General features: G+C 35.8%; 1 long non-coding RNA gene across 1 annotated transcript; it reads right to left on the bottom strand.

Moving 5' to 3' along the window:
* Window positions 1-903: 903 nt before the first annotated feature.
* On the bottom strand, window positions 904-1,823 carry LOC135118809 (uncharacterized). The gene is made up of 2 exons (XR_010277797.1): window positions 1,672-1,823; window positions 904-1,184 (listed from the first exon to the last, which is right to left on the bottom strand). It is a non-coding gene; the product is annotated as an uncharacterized LOC135118809 (long non-coding RNA).
* Between the last annotated feature and the right edge of the window lie 18,473 nt (window positions 1,824-20,296).

The raw sequence follows: 20,296 nt of genomic DNA, 5'->3' as shown, positions 1-20,296 counted from the left end.
CACACAAATCACTCATACATAGCTCCTCAAATAAAACAACGCTAACTTTAAGAGTTCTATTTTTCATATAAAACCTGTCCCAAACATAAAATAATGTCATAAAACAAGAGGTTGAACACAAACTAGGGTCATCACTGGACCGTACAAAACTTTTGGTGTGAGCACAATCGTTGACAAGATATATGAGCGTGTACTTTCTTCCGCCTTTGTCGAGGATTATTGATACATTATGGTTCATAAAACTAATATAGTAGGCTTGTTCGCTGCTGATTTGTTTTAGTTAGTTGTTTTAGTGAGTAACCTGTCTCTCGTTAATAGAATTTCAGGTTACATGTAATTTATCATTCACCGTCTACATCTGCGTAATCTTTTTCGAAATATGCTGAGTCGGCTTCTAGTCTTAAAATATGCAGCTAAGTAATAGTCTATACTAATATTATAAAGAGGAAAACTTTGTTCGTTTGGTTGTAATGGATAAACTCAAAAACTACTGGACCGATTTTAAATATTCTTTCACCATTAGAAAGCTATATTATCTGCGAGTAACATAGGCCATATTTTATCTCGGTGCGGGCAGTAGCTCTCACGAGACGCGGGTGAAACCGCGGGAAAACGACTAGTGTTTAATATGAAGAGACCTATGATCAACTCAACTCGGTTACCTGGGAAACCGCCGATACTTTTCATTAAAACTGGTTATGAGACTTTATGGCTTCTGTAAAGATTGAGAAGGTATAGATTGATAGGTAGAATCTTGATGTACAATGATGTAATTCTAACCAGGTCAACGTTATTAAATCAAATCTAAGCAATCCAAAAGTCACATGTACCCCTTTCCACATCGCAGAGGTCAGTCAACCAAAAACCCATTCATAAAAATAAAAGTCAAAGTCAAAGTCAAAGTCAAAGTCAAAATCGTTTATTGAAAATAGGCTAGATTCTAGCACTTTTTCACGTCAAAAAATACAAAATGACAGCACCCCCAAAACGCCCCCCTTTCACCACTTCCTAGTGTTATGGCTGGGAAGAAGAAGTGGTGAAGAACAAACTTCCCAGCAACACAGCTGTCTATTACAATTTAATTATAATTAAATTACAATTATACAATTCAATATTAGTCGCAAAATATATATATATAAAAAAAAACACTTTTTGTCCACTTCAGAGCTGCCATCTGCGTGTATCTGTGAAATAATCATTAATGTTATAATAAGCCTTTTTAATCAGAATATCCTTAATTTTGATTTTAAAAGAACTGTCCGTTAGTTCTAGCAAATGAACTGGGATTCTATTATAAATGCGTATACAAAGGCCCACAAACGAACCGTGCACTTTATGCAATCGATAGTTGGATGCGGTTAATTTATGTTTATTTCTAGTGTTGAAATTGTGCACGTCACTCTTTTTACTAAACTCTATGTTTTGCCTTACATATATTATATTGGCATAAATATATTGAGACGCCACAGTCAGAACACCAATATCCTTAAACCTTTCCCTTAGGGAGACTCTAGTACCTAGTCGGTATATAGCACGGATAGCACGCTTCTGTAACACGAAGACATTTTCTATGTCGGCAGCATTGCCCACATAAGAATTCCGTAAGACATAACACTGTGGAAATAACTAAAGTACACTAAACGCGCCGTGGCTACATCGGTGAGCTCTTACCTTTCTGACAGCGTACGCAGCAGAGCTTAGTCTATTCGTGAGGCCAGTTATATGCTCACCCCATTGAATTTTGGAGTCTACAGTTATTCCTAGAAAAGTGGTAGCTTGGACCGTTTCAATTTCCTCGTTGTTTAAAACTACACTGGGGCCGAGATTTTCACGTTTGGCAAAGCAAATTTTATACATTTGGTTTCTTCGCATTCAAAACCAAATTATTGGCTGTGAACCAGTGCGTTACTAACGACAGACACGAATTCACGTCATCAAAATCTACTCTATTCCTATCAACTTTAAAATTAGAGACGTGTCATCAGCAAACAATACTACATCACACAATGATTTTAAATAATATGGCAAGTCATTAATGTACACAAGAAATAAAATGGCCTAGAATCGAGCCTTGCGGTACGCCCAAACAAACGGGTAGATTGGAAGATTTGACACCATTAACGTCAACACATTGCATTCTGCCGCTTAAATATGAGCTAATAACACTAAGTGCGCTATCTCTAATGCCATAGTACTTAAGCTTCTGGGTAAGCGTTTCATGTTGGACGCAGTCAAACGCCTTAGAAAGATCACAAAACACCCCAATTGCATTCTGCGACTTCTCCCACGCGGTATAAATGTGCTTCAGTAGAGCAACTCCGGCATCCGTTGTTGAGCGACCCTTAGTGAAACCATATTGATCCGCATGTAAAATATTATGTAAATTGAAATGGCGCAGTAGCTGATTTAAAATGATTTTTTCATAAATTTTGCTTAACGCGGGTAAAATTGAAATCGGCCTAAAGTTGCCTAGGTCATTCTTGCTCCCTGATTTAAAGAGTGGTATAACCTTACTGTATTTCATAAGTTCGGGAAAGGTACCTGAGTCAATACACTCATTAAATATACTAGCCAAATAGGGTGCAATATCGTCAATAATACAGTCTATAACTTTTACAGAGATACCCCACAAGTCACCTGTCTTTTTTGAATTTAATTCAAAATAATTTTTTTTTTAAATAAAGAAAAGAACGACATCACTCATCATTATCATAATAAGCCACATAGGAAAGGAAATAAAAGAGGGGATGAAAAAACAAGGTATGGAAAAAACCGGCCAACTGCGAGTCGGACTCGTGCACGAAGGGTTCCGTACCATTATTTATAAAACCGCATCTACCAGTTGCCGTTATCGATATCGAGTAAAAATTTGCAAAAAAAAAACACGTTTGTTGTATGGGAGCCCCCAAAATATTTATTTTATTCTAGTTTTCAATATTTGTTGTTATAGTGGCAACAAAAATACATCATCTGTGAAAATTTCAACTCTCTATCTAACACGGTTCATGAGATACAGCCTAGTAACAGTCGGACGGACGGACAGGAGAGCGAAAACAATAGGGTCCCGTTTTACTTTTTGGGTCCGGAACCCTAAAAATAGACGATAGAACGAAAGGCATAGAGTTAACTTGAAAAATTTTCCGACCATTTGTCTTCAAGCCTGGGAGCCATGATCGATGTCAAAGAGGAAAAAATACGGATGATTTTCTACCGGTGTTGGTCGCCAGGTAACTCTAGCTAGTTGAGTCAACTGGAAATGTTACGATTCGTGGGTCAATGTTAGCTTATTCGGTTTTAATAGCAATGTTAAGAGATGGTATTGCAATTTTGTTTGAGATTGTACATTCGTGGATCTGTTTAAGGTCAACGATTGTGAATAACATTGCAACTTAATGTTAAATAATTACGGAAAGTGAAATTCTGAAGTTGGAAAGATCCAATATATTCTGACAATAGTGACGTAGGTGGCGTAACTTAAAGCTAAAAATGTTACTCTGCCTCATAATTAAATTTTCCAGTGTTCAGAAGTTCTAAAAAGTAATAACTGACCTTTCTTTACGCGTGCCAAAATAAAACTTTTAAAGGTTTCCCTAATAAAGAGTTGTAGTACTAACTTCATGCTTTTGTTGGCAAAAAATAAACATCCGAACAATAACAGAACGAGTTTTTTGCCTCTCGCACTGAGGGTGAAGTTGAAAATTATTCATTGTACTTCATTATCGTAATAATGTTTCGGAATTTCAAAGAATAAAACTTGAGCAATCTTTACAAAATTTATTTGCGTATCAAAAATGTTTCCCTTCAATTCTGTAATTAGCCTCATTTTACGCAATCTTGTTGAAGTATTCCAATTTCTCTTTTGTAAAGTTAACTGTTAGGTATGTTCATTAACTTTGTAGATATTGTAACTATTATATTATCGCAGGCTTTACACACACAAAGATTTCAACATTCTATAATTGGCTTCCCAAATTCATATTCAAGAATACAATTAAAGCCTACAAAATTATAATTAAACTTACGTATTTTCTGTGGTTCAATAATACAATTTCTGGCTCTCCAAATTTACTATTGTCTTCTTTGATGAATTTGTCTGCTATTTCAGCTTTCATATGTATTTTGCCATGACTTCAACATTCCTTTATTGATATTCGTGTAAGAGCAGTTAAACCTATCAGCAAATTAAGTCGTCCTTCATACCGTACCTAATACTTAGCAATAGTAGGGTCCCTCAGCATGTTCTCGTTTTGTAAACTCTCAGCTTTCTTGAAGCAACGACCTACCTATATTATACATACTCCAATCTAAGATGCCTTCATTGAACCAGTTTCAGAAATCTCGTCCATGTCCCCGAATATAGTCTATTTCATTGACACTGCTGCTTCCCCCGAACATTTTGCCCCTAGATAGCTTTATGGAGCCGTTAATAATAGCCTGATCTATGGCTACATTGTTCGTCGATACAGAATTCCAGTCGACTTCACTGCCAGCCATAGTGTTGTCTGAGTCAGGATCTGAACATATTCAATAAAATAATCTGCTTAAAAAATAAAGGTTGTTAGAAAATGTCTTCGTCGTTCGCCGTCAGTAACGGCTTATAAAATGGACATTTAATAACTTACATAAGATTCAACAGGCGGATCACCGCCTTCTAAGACTTATATTTTCCACCCTCTCACTTCGCTTGACCGTTGTCTCGTCTCCGATTATTATAAAGTCAAAGCTTTGATATTTGAAAACAAAGAACATATGAAACTTAAGTTATAAATAAAAATTGATAGTATCCTATCTCTAGACTCCTAGGATTAATTAGCCTTAATATTTAAGTCTGTACCTAAATCTGCATAGATAGACCTACTTATTCAAATTACGTTAAACAGTTTATAGTATATATTGATGAGCTAATTTACGTCTCAAACATACGCAGATAAAATATTTAAGCTTAAGCAAAATTATAGCTTCTAGCAAGTTCACCAGGAATCTTAGGATGCAACCTGTACGAATACCTGGTTATTTAAAAGGTAAATAAAAAATCGACGACGAAACTTGTTAAAAAATTAAAACTTAATTTCTTAAAAACCATAAAAATTAGAAGAAAATTGTGACCAATAAAAAGGAAAGACGTTTCTATAAAGAAGACATAAAAGTTATTGAATCTCTTTGAAACAAAATAAAACCATTTAAATAAGTCCAAGGCAGGTAAAGTTCTTATTCACATTTCTTGCCATCAATCAATTCTCACCCGCAAAGCCCCGAAGAAAAATGTTTTGGCCATAAAGCGAAGATAATAAAGGGGTTAAAAGTTATTACGCAAAGACAAAAGGCTGAGTAATGAACGAAACAAAGGCGACGTGGGCTAGCTGTAAATATGATTATGCCAGCCCAGCCTACCTTAACATCACGGAGCGTGAACAAATGGAGTGTACCTGCTCGTGTTTATTTTTGGATTCGATATACTTGTGATTACTATTCTGGCTATAGTTTTATCCCAAATGTGAGTTTGACTAAATGACTAATGGTATTTGTTTGAGACCAGTAAAATGAATTACCTACTCTGATTTGCCATTTCCCTAATTTTGTCGAAATTGTATCTGATTCCTTGGAAATCTGAAAGCATACACAAAGAGATAAAACTGACATCAATACCAAAACAAGTTTAGCTCTACAAATTGTAGAATTTAAATCAGTACACATCCAGTTCTCCATGTGAGAGGAGGCCTGTGCCCAGCAGTGGGACGATAAAAAGGCTGTAAAAAAAAATCAGTACACATTATTCCTAACTACCCTGCCAGCTGATAAAGAGCTCATAATGTTAAAAAAAAAAAAAACAATTAACTCGCACTCCATTTCTCTCTACTCCATGTTTCTCTTACCGATAAATTACGGCCGCCTACTACCAAAGGCATAAAGGTGTTGGTAATTATTAAATTCATTTTAAATTGTACAGCGCTATCACTTTATAGGGTGTGGTTTACTGAACCATTTATGAATTTAATTCTACCTACATGTATTTTAAATGTTATGTGGGAGTATGTCGGCCAGTCGGCTGAGTTCAGTGAAATAATGGGAATAATAAATATGATGTGCCTTCTTCTACTACTACAATATTAATTCTTTAATTTTGGATGGATCAAGAACCTTGTAGTTTATTTTATAGCAAGGCTGCTAAGCTGTGAGCTCGATAAATTAATGTTAGGTTTTTGTATAATAAAGATGATTTGTCTTGAGTGACTTATGCGTGGTAATGCGTCGCTTAAATAACTCCAGATAACTATTGTAGGACTCTATTAAATACAAATGTAGCTCCATTCAATTGTCGAGCAGGTTAACCTTTTGGAGGGCACGTTGACATCATGTTGAGAAACGAATTGAAAAGACGAACGTTAGATTTACCTAAATTCAGGAAAGCATGTCAAGCAGACCTTTGGAAATTAAAACTAACGACTTTTCCGCCGTCACAACATTAACAAGCAAACCTCGAACGAGAACTCGTCTTTAAAATTTGAAAAAAGAACATGCCATTAGCGTTTTAAACATGTGTCAACTCAAAGGTGTTGCCATTTCAAAAACGTTCGCTCCTCGTTTTTGATGTAGCTAGTTCCCCGTTTAGCGGGAGTCAACAAAGTGTTATATTCATAGGCGGGCTCATTCCGTGTCTAAACGTTGTTAAAATCTATGTGTAGCTGAGACTTTACTTAGGCAACGTAAACAGTCTAGTTTTCATGAAAACAAGTTGGGCGCGGCAGCGTTATAGGCAAAGAGGCCGTGACTAATTTATGCGAAAACACGAATAGTTTAAAATGTTATTAGAAGCTAAAATGGAAAATTATCCGAATGTGTGTTAGCTGATCAGAATATATTCATAATAAAATTTGAATAGGCCTAACAAGGATCTGTATCCGACGCGTAAATTATGCCACGCTCTAACGTATAAGTTGAAAGCATTTGATTGAACAAAATTCATTTTGTTTTCTCTAAATATATACTATATACACGTCCATGACTATACCATCTCGTAACAAAATAGAACTTTTAATATAAAAATAACCTTGGACGTAGTAATTCTTTATATATTAACGATATACGCTACTTAATACAATACCACACAAAAACAAATTACCACGTCATTCCCATGCTGGAATCTAATAAAATGGTTTTATAAGGACAATATATAGGCAATAAAAACGTCGGGCTCCTAGTCTATGGTGCAGCGAAAGGTGTGTTCCGCACGGCAACCCATTAGGTAATTGAATCGACTACTTTCCTAATATTGCTGGCTGGTTTTGCACTTTAAAAAGTATTTAATGGCTCATAATGGACACTTTTTCTTGTAGGTATAGGTAATATGTAATAGTATGTAGTAGTCTACTATGTTGAATACTTCAATCTATACTACTTAAATAATGAAGACGTTTTTTTTTGTTAGTTTATTTGCTTGTATGATCTCTTGTCAAAAGGCTCCGAAAGTACTGGAACGAATTGAAAAATTATTTCACTGTTGGAAAGCTACACTCTTTCCGTGTAACATAGGCTGCCTTTTATCCCGGTGCGGGGAGTAGTTCCCACTGGACGCGGGTCCAACCACTCTCTGTCATGCCTATTTACAAAATAATTAGCCAGTTTGAAAATTAATACTGAACTATATTTTGATGTTGTTGTTGGTTTAACAAGAAAAATAAATAAAAAACTTAAGTACCTAGTAGGTAGTAAATTATCACAAATTAGTTAAGATTTTCGCACACCTTCAGCTAATTGAGTCATTCATAGCGATCCCTGAAAAAATTGAAAGGAATATAACAAAACACATAAACTTAATAAGTATCCTGACTTTCATAGCTGACCTCTCCTCGGCTTATATTACTTTGAAACTTAGGTAATACGATTTTTAGTCAACTTTTCAAAGAATGTGTATGTTTCAATTTTGTTCACAGTTCCAATTACACGTTTTAGGGTACGAGAGTAATATCATAAATTTTTCAAAGCTAGGTATACAGAAGAAAATTTTTATTTAAGGCTGAAGGACTGATTCTACCAAGCTAAGCCTAATCTGTATTACACATAACCTCGGCTTAGGCTAATGTTTTAACTTGTGATCATTAACGATGAATTGAATTAATGTTGAAGTAAGAATGAAGAAAGGTAAAAGCAGCAAAAAACTGTCGAAAAATTACTTTTCAGTCACCAAACCATATTCAAAACTACCCCTGTTGACGTGAGATCTAAACCACCGTTCAATTTTTTAACATTCGTTCACAACGGTGAAACCACCTTGAAGAAACAAAGTAACATAAAAAAGCAGAAATTCAAAGATAAACTTGGGTGGCAAAACTTGTACGTGACCTGATGGATCTTGTTCCAACATTCTTGGGAGCAAGTCAGTCTGCAATTCACCGCAGTGCAGTTAGTACCAAACTTACCTGAAACCACGGAGAAAGGAAAGACGGGCGGAGATACCATAAGGTAGATCAAGCGCTTTATTGTAGGTCAATACGACTGAACACGATGGTATTTAGTCAGTAAAAGCCTGACAGTAACTCACCGCTGTTAACCCACAGCGGGAGGGTCATTTGATGATTTTTAAGGTCGTAAAAAAAAAGTCACGCACGGTAGCCGCGATCAGTTACTAGAACTAACGAGGTGTTCGGGTTCCTTGTCAAATCAAGACAAATCTGTCAAGGATTGGTCTGTATTGATAGGTGGTTTAAAAAAAAAAGACCGAGTTCTAAAGAGAGCTCAGCGTTCCTTGTCCTAGTGATTTTGTTCTCCGTGACCGAAACTAAGTCTGTTTATCAGCCACGCGACAGATTGCGGTGCCGCTGCTACATTGCATTATGATACTCTGGACTGGCAGTGGTGCAATCATAGTGGGGCATTTGTTATTTATTAAAGGAGGTTTTTAATTAAAGTTTTGAACTTATAGCTAATAATAATATGAACAAATTCTTCCGATCTAGCGAAAAGTTTTGGAGGTATGTGACTTTATAGAGAGGTCTCTGACGAAAATGGAAAGCTCTCTCATTTTCATTTCTTATGTATGCCTTAGCCACAAGAACTGTGTTGAATATGATAGGATTCACGCTGAGCATAAAATGTCAAATATAGCTAAGAAGCGAAGCATATTAATTCACATAGGAGCAAAAACAAAACCATAAACCTACAATGAGAAGTTTTTCCAGCTTTCATAGGTGTCTGCGACATTTACTGCAATGCAGTTAATAGTACTCTCAGAATGGATAAAAAAGGTAGCTTACTCTGAAGTGTCAGTAACAGAATACCCTAGCAACTGCGAGAAAAATATTAACGAAGAAACACGGATTTATATTTTTATTTTACACCGTTAGTTTCTCGACTAACACGCGGGATTCTCTGAAAAGGATTTTCGACATCAAGTGACAATTCATTTATTGTTTTGATTGTTCACATTCAAATAAGAACCACTGAGGTATTTTATTTGCGCCTATTAAAACAGGACATATAAGTACGACACATATCGAGTGGCAGAAACCTGTTACGCTGTTTTAAAAGTTATATCTGTACGAGAAAAACCGAGCGGAATATCCGTCAGTTAATACTGCGATTTGAATTGTTAAATTGAACATATCACCGCTTCAACATATTAGGTACCGCTTCCTAGAAACTAGCAGACCAAAAAAAACACCTAACAAAATTAACAAATGTTAACGAACTTCTATTACTTCTAGTAAACCTACTCCCCTAGGTTCAAGCCCAAACTACTAAATACATATTCATGTTTTAACTAAGCGTCGGCTAACTTCGGTAAGTTATACGAACTTAGCCGAACTGCTATTTGAAACACCTTTGCCAACTGCCTGACTTTCAGTTCAAATGCCAGCTTTCAGACTGAAATAAAAACAGTTGAAAGATACCGAAACGTTGGTACTTACGGCGAAACTTGTTTTGTACTACAATCTTTATTGCAATGATGTTTTGTGAACTTGTGAGCTCAATAACAGTTGTGAATTTTGCTGTGATTTCTTATTAGATACTTAAAATAAAAAGAGTTAAGCTTTTTTGTCACAATAAGTTGCGTTTGTTACAACTTATAAATTGCTTACATAATTCAGTAGGTACGTATGAAGTTGTGAATAAGCTCTAGAATTAAAGAAGTTAATACAAAAACACACCACCATTTACAAAGTTATATGTTAGTTATACATTGACGCCAGTGCAGGAGCTAATATTCCACTATGAAATTGTCACACGAATTATCCCAACAAAATAACACAGCAACAAATTAATTTACTGAAACATTACTATTTAAATTCACAACTTATTAAATTCACCATTTATACGATAGTTTACGAGATGAACGTATAAAACGCGGCACAGTTTATAATCACCTTGCACGCTAAGGCGCGTACGCACGTACGAACACGAACATAGCGAACACAAACACCAGACCCGAACATTTGGTTCGTACGTATGGACGGCATATTCGAACACGAACGCAAACATAGTTCGAGTCGAGTTCGCGAACAACAGTCGTGAACTCTATCTTAGTAGCCATGACGGCGCCGTTGGAAGTGGTCGATTGTGAAGTTATTAAAGCGCTTCGAACACCGTCCATACAGAACACACTACAAGGATCGCCGCGAACATGTTTGACGAACAGAGTGTTCGATGTTCGATAGTGGTACGCACGTGCGAACCAAGTTGTTGCATATCATGTAACGCAACAAATTTGTTCGTACGTGCGTACGCGGCTTTAGGGATGCACCGGTTAATTATTCCCACACCTCCCCTGGGAGATAAACCCTGAATTTATCATCATAATATTGAATATTTTACGCCATTATTTATTTATTTTGTTGTTCCAACTATGAGTTCATTGAATTTAATTGTGAAGTTTTTCAGTTTCACAGTCAACGAGTGAAATATTGTAGGCTACATAAAAACCTACAGTAGGTATTAAATATAGTAACGACCACTAAACTAGGCGTATGCGGTAGTCATTAAAAAAAAGTTTACTAAAATTTATTAGTACAAGCTGACCTAAAACAAAACCGTTGAACTGACCATTATTTGCAACATGAATAACAAAGAGGAAAAACTTTTTTGTTTGTTTGTACATAAAGGCTCCGAAACTACTGAATCGATTTGAAATGATCATTCATAGTTGAAAAGCTACACTCTTTCCGAGTAACATAGGTCATATCTTAACCCAGTACGGGCAGTAATTCCCACGGCACGCGGGTGAAACCGCGCCAAAACGGCTAGTATAAAATAATGTCACTATTTACTCATATTGGTGTCGTAATTCGCATATGGCCAGTTGTCACATTAAGGGTCATCGGCCCCACTTCATGCGTGACTGGGACCTATTTAATTAGCACTAAGTGGGCCTCACTTAGTACGACTAACCCGTATAAATACCTTGTCTCTGGTGGGGTCAGTGCAAAAGTGCAAATGCAAGTGTGTTGCGGTTTCGTAATGGTCGATGGGACAAAAGCGAGCAGCCTTTTAGAGAAATGGAAATCGTTTGTTTCAATGTTGGCTTTGAGAGTGTATTAGAGCTCTTTCAACAGTTTTTCTGATTTTCCCCAAATAGAAGGAACGTTTTGCAAATGTAGGAAAAACTACAAAATAATGATATTCTAATAGAAGTAATTATTTTAACATCAAATGCCAATTTATGCAAGAATCGATTATCGAAAGCATTTATTTTATTTTTATAGTTCAAGCCATATTTATACTTCCTACCATAGACAAAACTTAGCACACTGTACCTATTGACTTGGACATTTAGAGCATTGGCAAAACTTAGTTGTTATCATAGATTTTCAAAGGAGCAAAACAGTTATAAGAAAATCTGGAAAGTTCCTAATCCAAGCTATTTAGTTGTCTCAGCAATACGATGCAAGAAACATAAAAAAGTAAGTGTAACACTAGCGTTTTACAATCTTAGAGGAAGATTGAGTACGTAACATTTATTTCCGAAGTAGCCAGTAGGTACACAAGTACGGTTGTTAACTTTTAACTAGTTGGAGCTCCGTTTACGAGCGCCTCCGAAACGGTCCGGTTTATATCGAGATATTTCAGCACTATGTGAGATTGAGATTTTTTTTCCAGACCGCCTCGCAAGCGTGGTGATTACTGCTCGCTCATTCGTTCTCTGTATGAGAAGAAGTTTGTGTCCTGTGGTGGGGCTGTAAGAGATAGCAATGACGATGGTAAGTCTAAAGCTAAAAAAAAATGGCGGAACAGAGCGCACTGTTAACAATTCATGAAGTCGTTATATTGTTCCTTCAATAAACACATTCATGAATAAAATTATTTCAATTTTATATGTATAGGTGTGTTTATATTATTCATTTTTTTATACGTGGGTTAACAGGCTTATTAACTAAAGTATTAATATACTGTAAATAAGCAGCAATATTCATTCACGCGACAAAAATTATGCGAATTAGGTCTAACGTTGACACACCATATGTCCCGTTTATTTTGAAAAACCCCGGAACAGGGCACATAAACGGATTCGCATTTGTTACCCTGCTCTATACCCATTCGTTATTTTACTGTAGCAAAGTAAAGCGTCTAAGTATAAAGCGCGGTAAGCGCTGAAAGCGATTTGTCACCGTCGCGCCAGAGCGCAACTTTTTGCCAAGGGATTTTACAGCGCGGCCCGCTAACACGACTCACGTCGGCTTATGACGATATTACTTGCTGGATAGTCTAAATACTATTTATTTTTATAGTTTTGTATGTGTACAATATAATGTTGTAAAACTAGGGCCTTTGCTACGTCTGTCGCAATAAACTCAAAAAATACGACACGAATTTTCCATCAATAGATGCTAAAATAAAAACGCCGAAGACTGAAGTAATCGATTATCAATATATAAACCCATAAAAAGACTCCAGATTTAAAAACCTCAAGGTTTAAAATAATGAAATAAAATAATAATAAAATAACGTTTACGCCCAACAAAATACAGATTGAAACACTTTAAACAGAAGGTTTATACATCCGAAGTTCGTGATGCAATCCGTCCAAGAAAGATTCTTCTACCTCTTAAACTACACTTAATACAAAAACTTTACCTCACGAAAAATGCAACAGGACATTTTTTTACGGTGTTCCGTGTTTTTGTAACCGCGGCAAGAAGCTAATGTATAAAGTGCGACGAACGGCTGCTAAAGTCAATCACGCTGTATCTCTCGGCTCAGTGAGCGCGAAACATCTAGTTCCACCCTCGCCACGTAAAAATATTTCACCGCGGAACATGTCGTAGGTGTTCCGTTATATGGTTGTGCAGAGCCGGTTCTAGTACCGTTTGGGTAGTGTCACATGTGAAATTGGTGCCCACAAACGGCCATTATGTCAAAAATAAAATGCAAAAACAAAATCAAAATCAAAAAGTCATTCCTTCAAAGTAGGCTGGCTGTAAATCAGCACTTTTTGAAGATCAAATTTACAAAAGACAGCCCCTAAAACAATCGGTTTGCATCACTTTCTATGTCTTCTTGCTGGGAAGAAGAAATGGTGGAACAAACTCCCCTGCATATAAAGATATCCATGTTTTGATACACAAAGATAATAAGCGCTGCACCGATCTTTAGTCGGCTGATTTTGGCGCCCATCTGTTCATATAAGCGCCCTCATAGATGGCGCTATGTGCTCCACTCACACTGCCCTAGGCCCGGCCCTGCGTTTGCATGTAATATGTTTTAAGCTCAGAACATTCGTGGTATGGAACTTGTAATTAGGCCGAGGACATCAGTCTTCTATGTTTTAATTGGATTTTTTACAGATGTGACGTCGCGTCGGACGTTTGACGTCAATGTTATTACATTTCCAGGAATATGTACCTATGTAAGTAGGTACATATAAATTGAAGTGCTGACGAGATGACATTATAAAGCTAGGCTTTGTTTTCAACAATTCGTTGAACTTTGTTTTGTATGCATTATAAATGCTAAAGTAACTGTCTGTCTCTCGGTTGGAAACTACTGATACTAGTGAACCTATTTAAGTGAAAATAGGTACATAGATAGTCTGGAGCCTGAAAAAGGCCTAGGCAAATTTTATCAGGAGCGAGTCGTTGTTACTTTGTAATGCGGGTGGAACCGCGACATTAGCTGATACTAATATTTGACTGTGAACCTTTTATCTGAGGACTGTTCTAGGAATATTAATTTCTTCAATATTTGGTAATACGTCATAGGAAATTATATTTTTCATTACATCATTCGAAAATGTAGGTAGGCAATTTGATTAAGTCGATAACATAAGAAAATAAAAGTTTTATTATTTACAGGGGCACTTAAACCTATACAATCGAAAATATAGATTATTCTTACCTAAACAAATAATTTAATACACAATCGGTACCCCAAATCCCTAGCAGATGCGACTTAGCCATATTTACATGAGCGAAAAAACCCTATTATAAGTTTATACAATGTTTTCAAACACTCTTAAAGTTACGAAAGGGGCCCAAAGTTTCTGTACGACCGTTCGTCATTATTTATGAATAGTTTGACGAAATAATATGCGAGACCCTGATAGTTCAGGTGTTTTTTGGTAGTATTAGAATATTTCTGACAGCAGTTAGGACCTATGGGTCCCTACAGAGGTAGGTTAAAAATACCGTGCGTTGTCTCTTCTTGCTGTCCTATACTGGAAAGGGCGGGGTATAGCCTATACCTTAGCCTACTTATTCTAAGACTGGAAAATAATTAACCCTTAAAAGTTTGAAAATCTAAAAATAATTAAAATCTGATATACCTAATTATCAAGTGATTACCCAACTCACAAACCAACCATCACATTATCAGCCCAAAAAAAAAAACAAAAGACACACTAATAAACACACATTTTCACACTCGAACACACCGCTTAATAAGGTCCATTTCATCGGTGTCCCAATTACTGAATCATTTCACGCTTACAAATAAAAAGGCATAAAAAGCCACCCTTTTCAGGCGGCTGAATAATTTGTTGTGACAAATTGTGGCCCTATTCAAAACAAGCGCCCGTCAGTGCCTGATTTACGTGGCTTTTGTGAACCCCGGCCTGTTCTGAAGACATTTTTCTGCGCTTATAAGCAGATATGGGATATTTGTATCTGTTTGGGGGTGACGAATGTGGTATCGGCTTATCGAGTCGTGTGAGTTACGTTTGACAAAATGTGATACTGAAAACATTGATTGTTAAACAGCCAGAGTAATCAGACTGTGACAAAATTCGGGATGTTTTTAAAACGTAAACAATTTGGAACTTTATCTTGTACCTTACGCTAAGAGATTATAATCTGAAAAATCCAATATTACTATGAAGATATTAGCAATTTCAGACTCTTCAACAATTTTATAATAAAATCGCTTTTTACGAAAAACTTATACTTTAACTCTCGACCTCTATATCGTCTAGTAAGCAAAATACTAAATCTTATTACAGCCAAGATAAAAATACAGAAAAGTCAGTTGAAAATTACATTCAAATCAATAAGATTTATTACTGTGCAAAAAAAGGTAAAAAGACGCAAAAGATCAAATGCTTACAGAGGTAAGTTTGTTTGTCGAGCCATAATTTAAAATAGCATACGAAACGGCGAAGTTTGGAGTCCAAGCCTCTGCCAGATTGCTAATAAATTATATTGGATGCCCTCCAAAACGGCAACACGACGTATATTTCAAATTTATTGAATTTGTCTGCGAATGGTTTTGTGGAATTGATAATTTTGTGTCATGCATGGACTGCAAAGTCCTTCTGTCTTTCAGTAACAAATAGCGGTCAGTAATGCTCTCTGAAACTTTTATTGGCTGCCTTCCATTGTGATAAGCGTAGCTAATGAAATATTATGTTGTTTGATACTATAATAAGTAAGTGGGACTACGACTGAGATTTGTGATTCCTGAATTTGCCAAAATGTTCGAAAGAGGTCGCCTCTTTAGCACGTTCTACATAACTCGTGAAGTCAGACATATTGTATGTAATTACTCAGTTCGTTGAAGCCATTATTAAGAGATATGTATTATACTATGTGAGAAAAAAATACCAAAAATAATCTGCAATTTATACAAAAATAATAAAGTTAATCCTTTACTAAGTTACACAGAAACATTCATTCACCCACAAACTATACAATGATATCACACACAACTTCCTTTGGTAAAGATACGATGCATTTACTTGCTCCCCGTTGCTAATGCATTCGTCTTGCATTTGTCTTCGTGTTTGTGTGCAAGGCGTTCTAATTGAGCCATATGTATAGTTGTATAGTAAGCTGCATAGTTGTATAGTTAGCTGTATAGTTGTATAGTGCGTCGTAATTGCTGGGTATAGCTTAGTACGTGTGCATTCGTGTGTGTTAACTAGTGGGGGCTCCTTTGGAACAATATAACATTGTTGTTGCTTTGCGGTTGTTTATTTGTGTGGTTGGATCAAGTTTAGTTGGTTGTGTTATCAATATTTACAAGATAACAATGTAGTTGTACCCTAAAAAGCGGTCACAGCATATTGCATCTCAAGGACTTAGTAGTAGTACGAAAGAATTAATTATAACTAAGAAATAGTATTTTGGACACTAATGGCTGATGGCCAAGGAAACTATTGTTAGGGCACCTGGTCAATAAATAAGCATGGTGGTTTGAGCGTAGGTTCCCTCTGTGTAATGAGAGACCTATGCAAAGCAGGACCTTTCTTATCAGACTTCAGTATACTTCCGCCAAATAGATTTCATTAGTCTGGTATTAAACTAAATAAATGATTAGAAGTGGTTTTTTACACTAAGCTTGTTTCGATAATAAACGTCTCCAACCCTGAGTAATGGTCTTCGTTAAATATAAACTATACAGTTTACGAGTTCGTCTTCGTGTTAAAATTTAATACTGTCTAGATTTCTAGGCTTTTCAAAGTTTTAAGAATATATAAATTCCTTCACTATCTATTAAATATTAATAAACATAGGGTGGTTTCTAAATATGTGTCTACCTTATCTAGCTATTCCTCTTTTTCTTTCATTAAACCACATTTTTAATCATAATGCAGCGTTTTGCACTAAACCATTCCCTTAAATAATCTCACAAATCCGCCGCAGCCTCCATAATGAGTTTCGCCAGCGAAATTACCAAAATAAATCAACCCACAACCGGTATATTTAGCATAAGATAAGAGCTACATTAGATGACACCCTAAGATTGCATTATTGCAATAAATAATGAGATGGTGGAAGCAACGACTTTAAACGCAGCTGGCAAGCTGGGTCTAACAATAAATTTCACTTGTGGAAACTACTGCGAAATATGTACCAAGTTTGTAGTTTGTTAAGGCGCCTGCTAATATTTTGGAGATTTCTTGATGTTTGTAAACCTTACTTGTTGGAGCTTCTGCATAATTAATTGAGAAATAGAAAACTACATTGTAGAACATTAACGGTAATCTAAAAATGATGAGAAGGTTTTTTGCATTCAAAAGAAATCTAAAAATAATACTGGTACTTTAGTAAATCTTTTCAATGGCTGGTAGATTCACCGTGATATTTTAGCACAAACACCTTTTTACTTTTTAGGAAACGAATCGTAAAGCATGTCTAACGACTTGCTAACGAGAATATGAGAGAGATGAGAGAAACGCCTCACGCCCAAGGTACAGATGAGTACAAAAGATTAAGGGAATAAATGTGATTTACCGTCCGTGACCCGAATAACCACCAAGTTTTAACAATACATAATTAACGATTTATTACGAAATGTTTTGGGCACGTATTTCTTTGGCTTGCTCTAAAGTTAGGCAAAATAATGATAAACAACGGTTTAATTTTTGCAAGATGAAAAAAGTGGAGATAAGCGTAAGAGTTTGTTGTGTAAATATATTTTTATTTCATAAATGCTTCTCATAAATAATTCTACGCTAAAATAGAAACTAACTTAGGTATTTTCTCGAGAATGAGTGACTTTTTAAGTTTGTATTTTTTGCAAATGCGAAGTCTAAGTAAGAGGTTCTGAGCTCAATTCCCTGGGGCAGAGCATTATTGGGTTTTTTCTAGAAGAGGTTTTCTATTAAAACTCCCAGTCTAGATTTTTGCCCTGTTGTGGAAATAGCTAACAAAAATGTTAGAAAAATACATGCTATTTCCGAAAATGTCTGATTTCATCTACATATTGCATTTTGGAGGTTAGTTGAATTATCAAGAGTTCAATGTAGACAGTCAATTGTAAAGAGTCAGCGACCTTAAAAAACTTCTGTATAACTTTCACTCGAAGGCTCATCTATTTAGAACGATTGTCAGCTATCGTCAGCATCTCGCAGTTGTCAGAAAGTCCAGTTATATTGAAAAACTTCGCATCGACGCCATTTCCACGGCGATATATCAACGAGTCCTCAAAGTTTTTTGACAGATCAGCAATAGCCGAATTCCTATTCATTTTATTAGATCCCCTTTTAGTATAAGTTAGGGTTTTGTGAGAATATTCTTGTGTTAAGGAAGTGTAATAAATCTGGGGTGCTTTCATGTAGTGTATTGAGTCATTCGAGGTTTATGTGCGTGACGTATTAGTTTGTGGGAGCTTTGATTGTGTGAGTGTTGTGCTGTGAAATTAGATCACTCGTGTGATTTGTTCAATCAATGTGGGCTTTATTCAAGTCCTGCGGTGATATATTTTGTGGTGTTAAGCGGTTTTAAATGTTAATTTGGTACTTATTCATAGTAGAAGAGTAAAACGCCATTAACTTAAGCATTTAAGCTCAAAATTGAGTTCTACTGTTTCTCTTATTTCATCTACTTTTTGCCACAACAAAATTCTGTTTTTATTTCATCATGCCTATCCAAAATACAGTTCCTATAATTTAACCATCATGTTAATAGATATACGTAATGATATTAAATCTATGATTACACCTGCGTGTTTCAGTGTGACAGTGCTCCATTTAATTACACCGAGGTGAGGCAATGATGGGCGCTCTCCATATTGTAAACTGAAATTGGCTCACACTGTCAGGACAACCGGTTAAGTAAATCCCTACTATTGAACAATATTGAACGAGGTATTTAATGTGGTAAACGATATAGAGCGAAATATCGTTAATTATACCTCTGCTTGCTGTAAAGATTGTTAGTGGTGAAAGTAAAAAGGACAACGGACTTTCACAAACATACAAGGAGGAGGATCTGGAGTGAGTATACGTCGTGAATAGAATGAATGAAGGTGTGAATCGTACTCATGCTCTCGATCGCTAATTTATTTATTAAGCATTTATTTCAGACCAGAAGTCCATAAAATGTTAGTAGCAATGGTCTTAACAATTGGCCTTTGCAATTGGGCTAGTTGCTTCTTCAGTTCCTGGAGTCTGTATAACAAAAATGTAAGCAAGTCAAAAACTGTTCAGAAACTAGAAAAACTCAATCAGTGAATATTACTCAGTCAAGAGGCCGAATCGTTCAGTTTTTCCGTTAAATCTAGCGCATTGCCATTCTGCCCCAAAATGTCCAGCAGTTGAGCGGCCAATCCGCGAAATGTTCAATTCTCACGATATCCAATCCGCAAAATGTTTGGTACCATGTGGCTGAATTCTGTGGGTACAGTAATACAGTTTTGAATTTTTTGCTGGTTCGGCTGTCGTCAGTGTTAGGTACAGATCAATTTTTAAGTTATTATTATGTTATGATATGAAAAAGGAGACTTTTGCATGTAATTAGGTATAAACAATATGTCTACTTGAAATAACCAAACAATTGCATCCAAAAATCGATACGGCTTGTTGCAAGTTATTCGATTTTATATTTTTTTTCCTTTTTCCCAACATCATTTACTAAATTTAAAACAAATGAAGATCTTCAGCTTTCCTCCACAAAAAAACTTTTATATATTTTTCTTTACAATAACCAGAGTTTTTTAATAATTAACAGAAGTCATAACAACAAACAGAGTGCGTAACCACCGGAATAAATGTCCCCAGACTATACACGACGGAAATTAAACTTTGTTACACCGTGACAGTTTAATTAAACTGTTTTCACATATTATGCACATACGAAAAACAGATATAAATGTGCTTTGTGTTCTTTGTGCTTGCAGACTTAAGTTGGTTTAAGATCTGGGTTTTGTATCGAATAAATTAAACATACTTAATTAAACTTTAGTTTAAAGTCTTGTGCATGAATGTGAATGGGACATAAAGGAATGAGGACAAAAGAAACATTGCATTAAGTTAGTGTTAGAAGATATGCCTGGAATGAATTGTAAATTGTAAGATGATATGAGATTTTTTAAATCAAATACGGATAGGGGCAGGAGGTAATACCACAGATTACTGTAATAGTTACCATGG

The sequence above is a fragment of the Helicoverpa armigera genome, chromosome 2 (assembly GCF_030705265.1).
Source record: "Helicoverpa armigera isolate CAAS_96S chromosome 2, ASM3070526v1, whole genome shotgun sequence".
NCBI lineage: Eukaryota > Metazoa > Arthropoda > Insecta > Lepidoptera > Noctuidae > Helicoverpa > Helicoverpa armigera.
The sequence above is the reverse complement of the archived record's forward strand: the minus strand, read 5'-3'. Positions and strand labels throughout refer to the sequence as shown.